Source organism: Herpailurus yagouaroundi, unplaced genomic scaffold (genome assembly GCF_014898765.1).
Source record: "Herpailurus yagouaroundi ecotype Mexico unplaced genomic scaffold, PumYag 67700, whole genome shotgun sequence".
NCBI classification, from domain to species: Eukaryota; Metazoa; Chordata; class Mammalia; order Carnivora; family Felidae; genus Herpailurus; species Herpailurus yagouaroundi.
The window spans coordinates 6,724,219-6,735,563 of record NW_024420499.1 but is presented as its reverse complement, the minus strand read 5'-3'; the positions used below and the strand labels follow the sequence as shown (position 1 = coordinate 6,735,563).

The 11,345-nt window shown below is 37.6% G+C and overlaps 1 long non-coding RNA gene and 1 pseudogene across 1 annotated transcript; one reads left to right on the top strand and one right to left on the bottom strand.

Moving 5' to 3' along the window:
- Positions 1 to 3,960: 3,960 nt before the first annotated feature.
- On the top strand, positions 3,961 to 11,115 carry LOC121025765 (uncharacterized). Its single transcript, XR_005788141.1, has 3 exons — positions 3,961 to 3,971; positions 9,788 to 9,793; positions 10,978 to 11,115. It is a non-coding gene; the product is annotated as an uncharacterized LOC121025765 (long non-coding RNA).
- On the bottom strand, positions 8,248 to 8,372 carry LOC121025789 (uncharacterized; annotated as a pseudogene).
- Positions 11,116 to 11,345: the final 230 nt, after the last annotated feature.

Below are 11,345 nucleotides of genomic sequence, written 5' to 3'. Positions count from 1 at the left end.
ACAGGAGGGTTTACTGGATATGGTGAGGCCATTCCAGTGGGTACAGAGGAAAATTTCTGGGGGTGGAGTACAAATGGAGTGCTAGATCAGGGGCAAGGAAGTACATGGCATTATAGGGATGGTGGTGGAATAGATGCTGGGAGGAGGAGCAATGATTAGTAGGGTAAGGATCTAGTGGATTTAGCCTCAGATATCATGTAGGAGAGTGGAAACCAAGTCTAATGGCTAGAGTTCCCTGGGCTTAGCATCTATAATCTCTGCCTATTTGGACTAACATGGTGGTAAACCCAGAGGTTATAGTTTCTGTGTTGGCATGACGTGGAGTGGACTGGTCCCAGAAGAGGTGGCTTTGGTCTCAATCCTTGTGCCCTGGAGTTGTGGCATCCTTGGTGGCTAAAATTCCACTTTTCTGACCAGCACCTTCTATCTCTCTAGTCTTTATGTTTTTATTGTCACTAAAGTTACTCTTCTAACTCATTTAGCCTTTTAGTCCTTTGGACCTTTCATTATTTCCCAAGCAATCTATCAGCTATCTCTTCTTTGTTTCTGCCCTGCCAACTATCTTACTAATATTTTCAAACTGCCTTGCCACTGGTCCACCCATTGTACTTTTATAATAGCAGAACCCTGAACCTAGGTCAAACCAAAATGTCTACCTCCTACGCATGGGGACTGGCTTCAGTCTCAGATGGGCTTTCCACACTGCCATGGATCCTTTGTATGCCCTTCATCAGCATTCTCTCCCATTCACCTAAGAAGCCAGTTCAGCTCTTCCTCGGTTTTCTTAAGTCCCCTTCCTCCTGTCTCTCAGCAGATAACCCGTACTCCCACTTTACCATAAATGCAGAGGCCAAAAATAACTATTTAATAACTATTAAAAATATCCAGTATCATTCATCTTTTTTAAAAAAAACAACTTCTCTTGTCAAAAAAGGTATTTATTTGATATTTTATTCAAAATTAAATCTATTTTGACTGAATTGATTACATTTCTGCTACACAAATGCTTGTGTGGAAGGTGGTGGAAAGGAAGAGAATAGAAGGAAAAGGAAAGGAAGGGAAGTGATGGGAAGGGAAGACAAGACAAGAAAATATAAAAGATATGTTTCAATATAGCCTGTAGGAATATCAAGCAGCTACTGGAATGATTCTTACACAGCACATTTATTCCCATGGCAAAGTGTTTACAATGTATTTTAGTTGTAAAGCAAGTTACAGAACAATACGAATGGTTTGATAATGTCTTTGTAAAAATGTAGGTGTCTGTATGTTGTATAGGGCACTGATGGGCCAGGGAGATAATTGCCAAAATGCTACCCATATTTTTTCTGGTTTGTGGTATACCTTTGATTCACCAATATTTTATAAATCTATATTAAACATGTAATTTTTGTAATAAGTGCCTCCCTAGACACTACATCATTCCCTCCCTGTAGCTATGCCTTATCTATCCTCTTTTCTTCAAATCTAAACTTTTTGAGTTGTCTCCACTCACTGTTTCCATTTCTTTTGTCCAGTATCTCAATTGTTTGCAATATGGCCTGGGTTCCCACAGCCTACTGAAATCATCCTCACCAAGGTCATCCGTGACATCCTTGTTGTTAATCTACTGGATGTTTTCTGTACTTATCTGGCCTTCCCAAGTTGCTGGACTGGTTGATACTATGTTATGGATTACTCTGTTCTTTCTTTTACTCCCTCATCTCTTGGGTCCCAGGACCAAACTGTTTCAGGCTTCCCAGCAGCAAGAGTGTGAACTGAAAAGGCAGCCAAATCTGGGTTTAAATTCTGGCTCTTCCACTGACTTAGTAGCATAAACTTGGACATAAGGTCGCTGAGCCTCAGTTTCCTTTTAGGGGAATGATAACGCCTACTACATAAAGTTTTGTTCTGTATTAAATGAGCTGATGCTGGTGAAACACTTAGCAGTCAGTGGCACATGGAAAGTGGTAGTAAATGACAGTCGTAGCATTAGTAGAATTATTGTTATTCTTCTCTGAATTTTCTTCTTAGGTTCCCTTTTAAATGTCAGTGCTCCCTAAGGTTCTGTCCTGGGTCTTGTTCTGATGACATACCCTTGTCTTGGGTGCTCTCATCCATGCCCATGGCTTCAACTATCACCATATGCTGATAAATTATCAAATCTGTACCCTCATCCAGGCTTTTCTCCTGAGTTCTAGACCCTACTAACCATCTGCCTAAGGTTCACCACTTGAATGTCTCCTACCAGAATTTCAGATATGAGAAGATTGTGTAGATCAGTGGTTATCAACTGAAGACCATTGTGTCTGGAGTCATTTTTGGTGGTCATGGCTGGTGGCCTTGTTGGGGGAGGGGGGCTCTGTCCTGTTGAAATCAAGTGGGTAAAGGCCAAGGATGCTACTAAACATCTTACAATACATGGGACAGCCCCTCACAAAAAATAATTTTCTGGCCCCAAATGTCAATAGCGTCAAGGTTAAGATTCCCTGGTGTAAACAGTCTTGGAGTGCCTGGGTGGCTCAGTCAGTTAAGCCTCCAACTTCAGCTCAGGTCATGATCTCATGGATTGTGGGTTCAAGCCCTGCATCAGGCTCTGTGCTGACAGGTCAGAGCCTGGAACCTGCTTCAGATTCTGTGTCTCCCTCCCTCTCTGTCCCTTCCTGTTTGCACTTTGTCTGTCTCTCTCTCAAAAATAAATAAAACATTAAAAAACTTAAAAAAATAGTCTCTAAAGGCTCAGCTCCAACACTCAGTTGGAAACAGTCAAGTGATGATGAACAGGGACTAGAGAAGGAGGTGGAATGATTAAGATCACAGGGGGGTTTAGTGACAGAGCGGCCGTTGATCCCATTCTCCTCACTACTTGTTTGCCTTCTACTCCTCTTGCTGATTTTCCTCTGCTTCCTTTGGAAATTCTCCTTCCTGTATCTATTCCTTAAATAGCTGTCCCTTCAGTCTTCTGTCCTCATCTCTGCCCCTCTCAACATCTCTCACTAGTTCCATGATCTCATCTAATACCATGGCTTCAGCTTCAACCTGTACATCGATGACTTCCAGGTCTATGTTTCCAGGCCAGACTTTGATTTCTCAAGGTCCAGATTCATAGAGCTACATAACTACCTACTTACTATTATTCAGAAAACCTTCTGAACATAATAATTTCTATTCCCATATCCAAGGCTTGAGGATTTTGAAGGACTATATACATGCTATGATATTCCCTGTGCCCTCTGCTTTATTCACTTAACTGAGTAGTCTCATGTTTCAGACCAGTTTTTCACTTTTCTATCAAAATTTACCCTTCGAGAATCCCATTCCCTGGAATCCTGGCACGTGGCAAATGCTAGTCTTAGGTATTAATTCATACTTGTATTTACCAAATGGCTTAGTATGTTTGAGACACAGTACTGTTTTGGGGGAATTAATATAAGGCTATTTTAGAAGACATAATTGATTAAGCTTTATCCTGGTTCTGTAATTAACTGATTATGTAGCTTTGAGTATTTTAATTTTATTTTATTGGCCTCAGTTTCCCCCATCTGCAAGTTGAGACGGTTAGATGAGAACAGTTTCCAGAATATGCCTGATTATAACAATTACCAGAACTACTTGTTAAAAATAAAAATTTCCAGGTACTTCTCCCAAGTAGGATTCAGTATAAGTTATTATGTTATGGATTTCACCAGGTAAAATCCCCTGTATCAACCTTACCTACAACAGACAAACTCAAGTGCAAAAATCTCCATCTGTAAAACTCAAGATTCTCCCTCCAGTCCAGCTCTGTCCCATTACAGAGGACCCAACACACTTCTGCAATCCCAGCATTAGTGTCTCCCCATTTCCCCCCACCACTCCATAGCTGAAGGAGAGACCAAAGGACAGTGTTGGTATCTCTATAGCCTGATTGTAGGAACATCCAGAACTCTCTCACTATCATTTTTTTTCACAGTCTGATGCTTTAACTGCAATTTGCTCAAGGTTTCATAGAAGTAATTTGGAATAATCAGATAATCTTTAATTTGCTGAGCCAATTGAGCTTGGGTAAGAGTACCCTGTTTAGCATACTGGTCAGTCAAGGCATTTCTTTTTGCTTCATGGGTTTGTTCCTTAGTATGTTCCAACTTTAATTACAGCCACTTCCATGGAGTGTAGCAAGGCATCTAGTAAAGCTTGAACATGCTCACACTGCTTATTGGAAGTATCACCAGCTGTTAGAAAACCCTGTTGTTTGTGTAGCATGCCAAAATAACAAACCACACCAAAGGCATATCTGCTTTCTGTGTATATGTTAGCCCTTTGATTCCTTGCTATTGGTAGGCTAGAGTCAAGTTAACTTGACTTCAGGAAGGGAGTTATAGTCAACAAACTGGTGGGAAGACCACATACCCAACTTGAGAATATTAGGTTAGTCTCAAGATATGACTCATCTACAAAGAATTCTTAGCCTTATTTTTAAGTAGAGATTGTTCAAGGAAACAAGATGGAGACAGGCAAAATTCTTAGGTTAAATTTAAACAATCATTATTTTCCCTTCTTTGGAAGATGAAGTAAAAAGCTGAATTAAGATATAATTCCAAAATATACAAATGTCCAATAAACACATGAAGACACTCAACAACATTAGTCATCAGGGAAATTCAAATCAAAGCCACACTGAGATATTATTTCACACCCACAAAGATGGCAATAATCAAAAAGGACAAATGTTCTGAGGATATGGAAATGGAAACCCTACACATTGCTGGTAGGAATGTAAAATGGGCATTGTCACTGTGGAATAGTTTGGTAATTTCTTAAAAGGTTAAATGTAGAGTTATCATCTGATCTAGCAATTCCAATCCTAAGGATATACCCAGGAGAATTAAAAACATATGTCTACACAAAAACTTGTGCATGAATGTTTATAGTAACCATATTCATAGTAGCCAAGAAGTGGAAACAACCTAAACCTCCATCAACTTATGAATGGCTAAACAAAATGTGGTATATGCATATAATGGGATATTATTTAGCAAGAAAAAGTAATGAAGTACTGATGCATACTACAACATGAATGACCCTTAAAGCATAACAGGTGAAAAAAGTCAGACACAAAAGCCCGTATTGCTTGATTCTATTGACATGAAATGTCCAGGATATACACATCCATAGATATAGAAGGTACAATAATGGTTTCCCATGGTTGGGAGGAAAAGGGACTGAGAAGTGACTGCTAGTGGGTATGGCTTTGCTTTTGGGGATGATGAAAATCTTTGGGAATTAGATAGTGGTGACGGTTGCACAACTTTGTGAATATACTAAAACCCACTGAATTGTAAACTGAAAAAGGATACATTTTATGGTATGAAAATTGTATCTCAAATTTTAAAAACAGTATGACTCCTATAGATGGTAATATACACTGAGGATGGAAGCAGTGTTAATAGGAAGTGAATCTGAAAGCAGAGAAATGTTGAGTGCTTTGGTGAAAAGAGTTTGGATTGCTTGAGGTACCATTAGGTAGACAGGTGACCAAGATTAAATGTAGTTGTAGCTACTGCCCTCAAACAAAGGAGATTATGTTTAACTACTGGGTAGAGAGAAAGGTTGTAATACCCAATGAATCACTGATTTTCATTGTATTTCTGAGATAAAACTGTAAGAACATAACCATTTCTTTTATGTATAAACAGAAAAATAATAGTATAATTTTGGGGTGAGTCAGAATGGCAGGGCTGTGGATAGTAACTTTGAGTTGGTCAAAGGCTAACTCTGCAGTGACCTCTGAAGGCAGAGGTTCAGGGATGTCAATTTTAGTCATGTCATAGAAAGCGGCAGTTAATTCAGAAAATTTGGGAATCTACCAACTGCCCTATTCTCTAAATCTTCCAAATCCACCAAGTTGTCTTTTGGAATAGGATGAGGGCAGTTTTAAATGGCTACGCTTCTATCTACTCAGAGGTATTTGCCTTCCTAGGATATATCAGGGCTTAGATGGTGAATCTGGGTCCAACAAAATTGTAATTTATCTTTACAATCTGTATATCCTTTTATAGCGAAAGTTTCTGAGAGATAAAGAGAGCCCTGTTGAGAAAAGGTTAGATCATGTGGATATAAGAGCAACTCACCTGCATGTTGGATTAAGGTAGAGGAGCAGAGAAATTGTAAATCTTGGAGACTGTGATTGAGAACCTAAGATAAGTATGAAGGGGCTTCAATTGAGGTATTGTGGCATCCGTGTCCAGGCGTATTGCTATTTTTCCCATGTTAAGGTGAAAGGTATTGGAAATTAGGATGTAAGGGAACACTAAAGAAGGCTGAACAGACATCTACTACTCTGAAGTGTGTTGAATTTGGAAGTATAGAAAACAGGATAGTGTTTGGGTTGGGGACTGTAGGGAAATGTGGGCAATACTATATGATTCATAGCCCTTATGTCTTGTACAAAGTAGTGCCTATGTCCATCAGTCTGGTTTTACTGGAAGGACAGGAGTTTTGCAGCCAGTAGTACAAGGAATGATTAAACTATCTATGAAATCTGCCACAATTGGTCATACTCCCTCTAGTGATTTCAGGTTTTAGGGGATACTGGCCAATTTAGGCAGAGGCGTTGTGGGCTCAATACAGACTTATAAAGGTTCTATGTCCTTCATTTTTCCCTTGTCTGTAGATGAGGGAGCCCAAAGGACATTGGGTACTGAAGAAATTAATTCAGAAAACTGAAGTAATTTTAAGGGGACTCAGGAGTAATCTATAGGTGGTACTCAAGTAGTTGAGGGAAGTTATCAGTAAGATGGCATACTGGGTTATCAGAGTCTAGGAGATCAAGAAACAGCCTTTGAGTACATACCTTATAGTAGCTCTCCATTTTGCTCAAAGGTCCATTCTGAATAGGTTAGGGAGTGTGGAAGGACTGCAGTTAAAGGCATATTGAGAAGTTAAGACTCCCTAAGAGATAGGCATATGGTTAAAAGAGAAGGAGAAAATGTGTTCAATTGGTAGGTCCCACCTGAGGTGTTTTATTAACCTGACAGAGAATGGTAGGAAACTAGAAGCAATTAAGGTATTGAGTGTGACTCTAGTGTCTACTAAGAATGAGATTGAACAATCATTTATGAATACATATAGCTATTTCTCCTTGCTGATCCAAAGGCAGTTGGGAAAACTGGAGGATTCCTTTCTTTGGAGAGGAGAATCACTTTGTTTCTTTTTAAAAGAATTAAAATTTTTTTATGTTTATTTATTTTTGAGAACAAGAAAGAGCACACACGGGGGAGGGACAGAGAGAGGGAGACACAGAATCGGAAGCAGGCTCCAGGCTCTGAGCTGTCAGCACAGAGCCCGACACGGGGCTCGAAGTCACAGACCACGAGATCATGACCTGAGCCGAAGTTGCACGCTTAACCGACCAAGCCACCCAGGCGCCCCTCTTTTTAAAAATGTTTAATTTTGATTTTACTTTAATTACACTATAGCTAACATACAGTGTTTAATTAGTTTCAGGTGTACAATATAGTGATTCAACGATTCCATGTATTACTCAGTGCTCATCAAGATAAGTGTATTCTTAATCCCCTTCACTTATTTCACCCATCCCACCCACCACCTACCCTCTGCTAACCAGCAGTTTGTTCTCTATAGTTAAGAGTCTCTCCTTTGGTTTGTTTCTTATTTCCCCTTGTTCATTTGTATTGCTTCTTAAATAGCACATATGAGTGAAATCATATCGTATTTGTCTTTCTCTGACTTATGTCACTTAGCATTGAAGTCTCTAGATCCATCCATGTTGTTGCAAATGGCAAGATTTCATTCTTTTTTGTGGCTGAATAATGTGTATGCATGCGCGCGCGTGTGTGTGTGTGTGTGTGTGTGTGTGTGTGTGTCTGCGTGTGTATCACTTTTTTATCTATCCATCTACCAATGGACACTTAAGCTGCTTCCATAATTTGGCTATTGTAAATAATGCTACGTAGTGGTGCATATATCCTTTCAAATTAGTGTTTACATATTCTTTGGGTAAATACTGAGTAGTGCGATTACTGGATCATGTAATAATTCTATTTTTAGTTTTTTTGAAGAACCTCCATACTATTTTCCACAGTGACTGCATCAGTTTGCATTTCCACCAGCAGTGCATGAGGATTCCTTTTTTCCCACATTCTTGCCAACACTTGTCATTTCTTGAGTTTTTTGTTTTATCCATTCTGACAGGTTTTATCCATTGGGGTTTCGACTTGCATTTCCCTGATGATGAGTGATGTTGAGCACCTTTTCATGGGTCTGTGGTCATCTGTATGTCTTTGGATAAATGTATATTCATGTCTTCTGCCCATTTGGGAAAAGTTTTCAATTAGCAATAATCGCGCCTTGGATAAACCTCATTGGCTACGATACTGCCACTGTGCAAAGCTTCTTCTGCCCATTTTTAAATTGGATTATTTGTAGGGTTTTTTTTTTTGGTGTTGAGTTTTATAAGTTCTTTATATATTTTGGATACCTTTATCAGATATGTCAATTGCAAATATCTTCTCCCCTTCAGTAGGTTGTCTTTTAGTTGTGTTTATTGTTTCCTCTGCTGTGCAGAAGCTTTTTATTTTGATGTACTCCCAATAGTTTATTTTTGCTTTTGTTTCCTTTGCCTTAGGAAACATATTTAGAAAAATATTGTTAGGACTGATGTCAGAGCAAATACTGCTTGTGCTCTCTTCTAGGATTTTTATGGTTTCAGGTCTCACATTTAGGTCCTTAATCCATTTAAAAAATTTTAATTTCAGTGTAGATAACATACAATGTTATATTAGTTTCAGGTGTACAATACAGTGGTTCAACAATTTCATACATCATCCAGTGCTCATCATGACAAGATTTCTTAATCCATTTTGAATTTATTTCAGTGTATGGTGTAAGAAAAAATCCAGTGTCCTTCTTTTTTATGTAGCTTTCCACTTTTCCCAACACCATTTGTTGAATAGACTTTTTCCCATTGTGTATTCTTGCCTCCTTTACTGAAGATGAATTGACCATATAATCATGGGTTTATTTCTGGGCTCTCTATTCTGCTACATTGATCTATGTGTCCACGTTTGTGCAAGTACCATACTGTTTTGAATACTAGAGCTTTGTAATATAACTTTAAGTCTGCAATTGTGACACATCCAGCTTTGTTTTTCTTTTTCAAGATTGCTTTGGCTACTCAAGGTCTTTTGTGGTTCCACACAAATTTGGAGATTGTTTGTTTTAGTTATGTGAAAAATGCTTTTGGTATTTTGATGGGAATTGAATTAAATCTGTAGATTGCTTTAGTTGTATGGACATTTTAACAATATTTGTTCTTCCAATCCATGAGCATGGAATGTCTTTCCAATTGTTGGTGTCATCAATGAATTCTAGTTTTCAGGGTACAGGCCTTCTCACCTCTTTAGTTAAGTTTATTTCTAGGTATTTTATTATTTTTGATGCAACTGTAAATGGGATTATTGTCTTAATATTTATTTATTCTGCTTTATTATTAATGTATAGAAATGCAACAGATTTACGTGCATTGATCTTGTATCCTACAACTTTACTGAACTCATTTATCAGTTCTAGTAGTTTTTGGTGGGGTGTTTAGTATTTTCTATATATAATATCATGTCATCTGCAAATAGTGAAAGTTTTAAATTTTCCTTATCAATTTGAAGGCCCTTTATTCCTTTTAGTTGTCGGATTGCTACGGATAGGACTTCCAGTACTATGTTGAATAAAAGTGGTGAGAGTGGACATCCTTGTCTTGTTCCTGTTTTTAGGTTGCAAGCTCTCAGTTTTTCCCCATTGAGTATAATGGTAGTTGTGGGTTTTTCATATATGGCCTGCATTATGTTGAGGTAGTTCCCTTTAAGCCTACTTTGCTGAGAGTTTTTATCATGAATGTATGTTGTGCTTTGTCAAATGCTTTTTCTGCATCTGCTGAAATGATCATATAGTTTTTATCCTCTCTTTTATTGATGTGATGTGTCACATTGATTTGTGAACACTGTATCACCCTTGCATCTCAGGAATGAATCCCATTTAATTGTTGTGAACTTTTTTTTTAGATGTATTGTTGGATTCAGTTTGGTAATATTTTGTTGAGAATTTTGCATCATGTTCATCAGAGATATTGGCCTGTAGTTCTCTTTTTGTAGTATCTTTATCTGGTTTTGTTATCAGGGTAATTATGGCCTCATCAGATGAATTTGGAAGTTTTCCTTCTTCAATTTCTTGGAATAATAGTTTGAGAAAACTAGGTATTAACTCTTCTTTAAATGTTCAGTAGAAATCACCTGTGAAGCTGTTCCATCCTCGACATTTGTTTGTTGGAAGTTTTTTGATTATTGATTCAATTTCATTCCTGGTAATAGGTCTGTTCAAATTTTCTTCCTGGTAATAGGTCTGTTCAAGTTTTCTATTTCTTTCTGATTCAGTTTTGGGAGGTTATCTGTTTCTAGGAATTTATCCATTTCTTGTAGGTTGTCTAACTTGTTGGCATATAATTTTTCATAGTATTCTCTTATAATCTTTGGCATTTCTGTGGTGTTGGTTTTTCTTTCTCCTCTTTCACTTCTAATTTTGTTTGAGTCCTCTCTCTCTCTCTCTCTCTGTCTCTCAATGAGACTGGATAAAGGTTTATAAATTTTTTTTTGATCCTTTCACAGAATCAGCTCCTTGTTTCATTGTTCTATTGTTTTTTGTTGTTGTTGTTGTTGTTTTTATTTCATTTATTTCTTCTCTAATCTTTGTTATTTCTTTCCTTCTACTGTTTTTTTTTTCTAGTTCCATGTATTGCTCTAAACTTCCCACTTAGAATAGCTTTTGCTGCATCCCAAAGATTTTGGACTGTTCTGTTTTATTTTTATTTGTCTCCATGTATATTTTGATTTCCTCTTTGATTCCTTGGTTGACACATTCATTGTTTACTAGCATGTTATTTAACCTCCATGTATTTGTGCTTTCCAGATTTTTTTCTTTTGGTTGATATCTAGCTTCATAGAACCGAAGTCAGAAACGATGCATGGCTCGACTTTGATCTTTTTGGATTTGTTGAAACTTGTTTTGTGGCTAATATGTGATCTATTCTGGAGAATATTCCATGTGCACTTGAAAAGAATGTGTATTCTGCTGTTTTAAGATGGAATGTTCTGAATATATCTGTTAAATCCATCTGGTCCAATGTGTCATTCACAGCCAGCGTTTCCTTGTTGATTTTCTGTTTGGATGATCTGTCCATTGATATAAATGGAGTGTTAAAGTCCCTGCTATTATTGTATTACTATCAATAAATTCCCTTATGTTTGTTATTAACTGTTTTATGTATTTTGGTACTCTCATGTTGGGTGCATAAATATTTACAATTGTTATATCTTCTT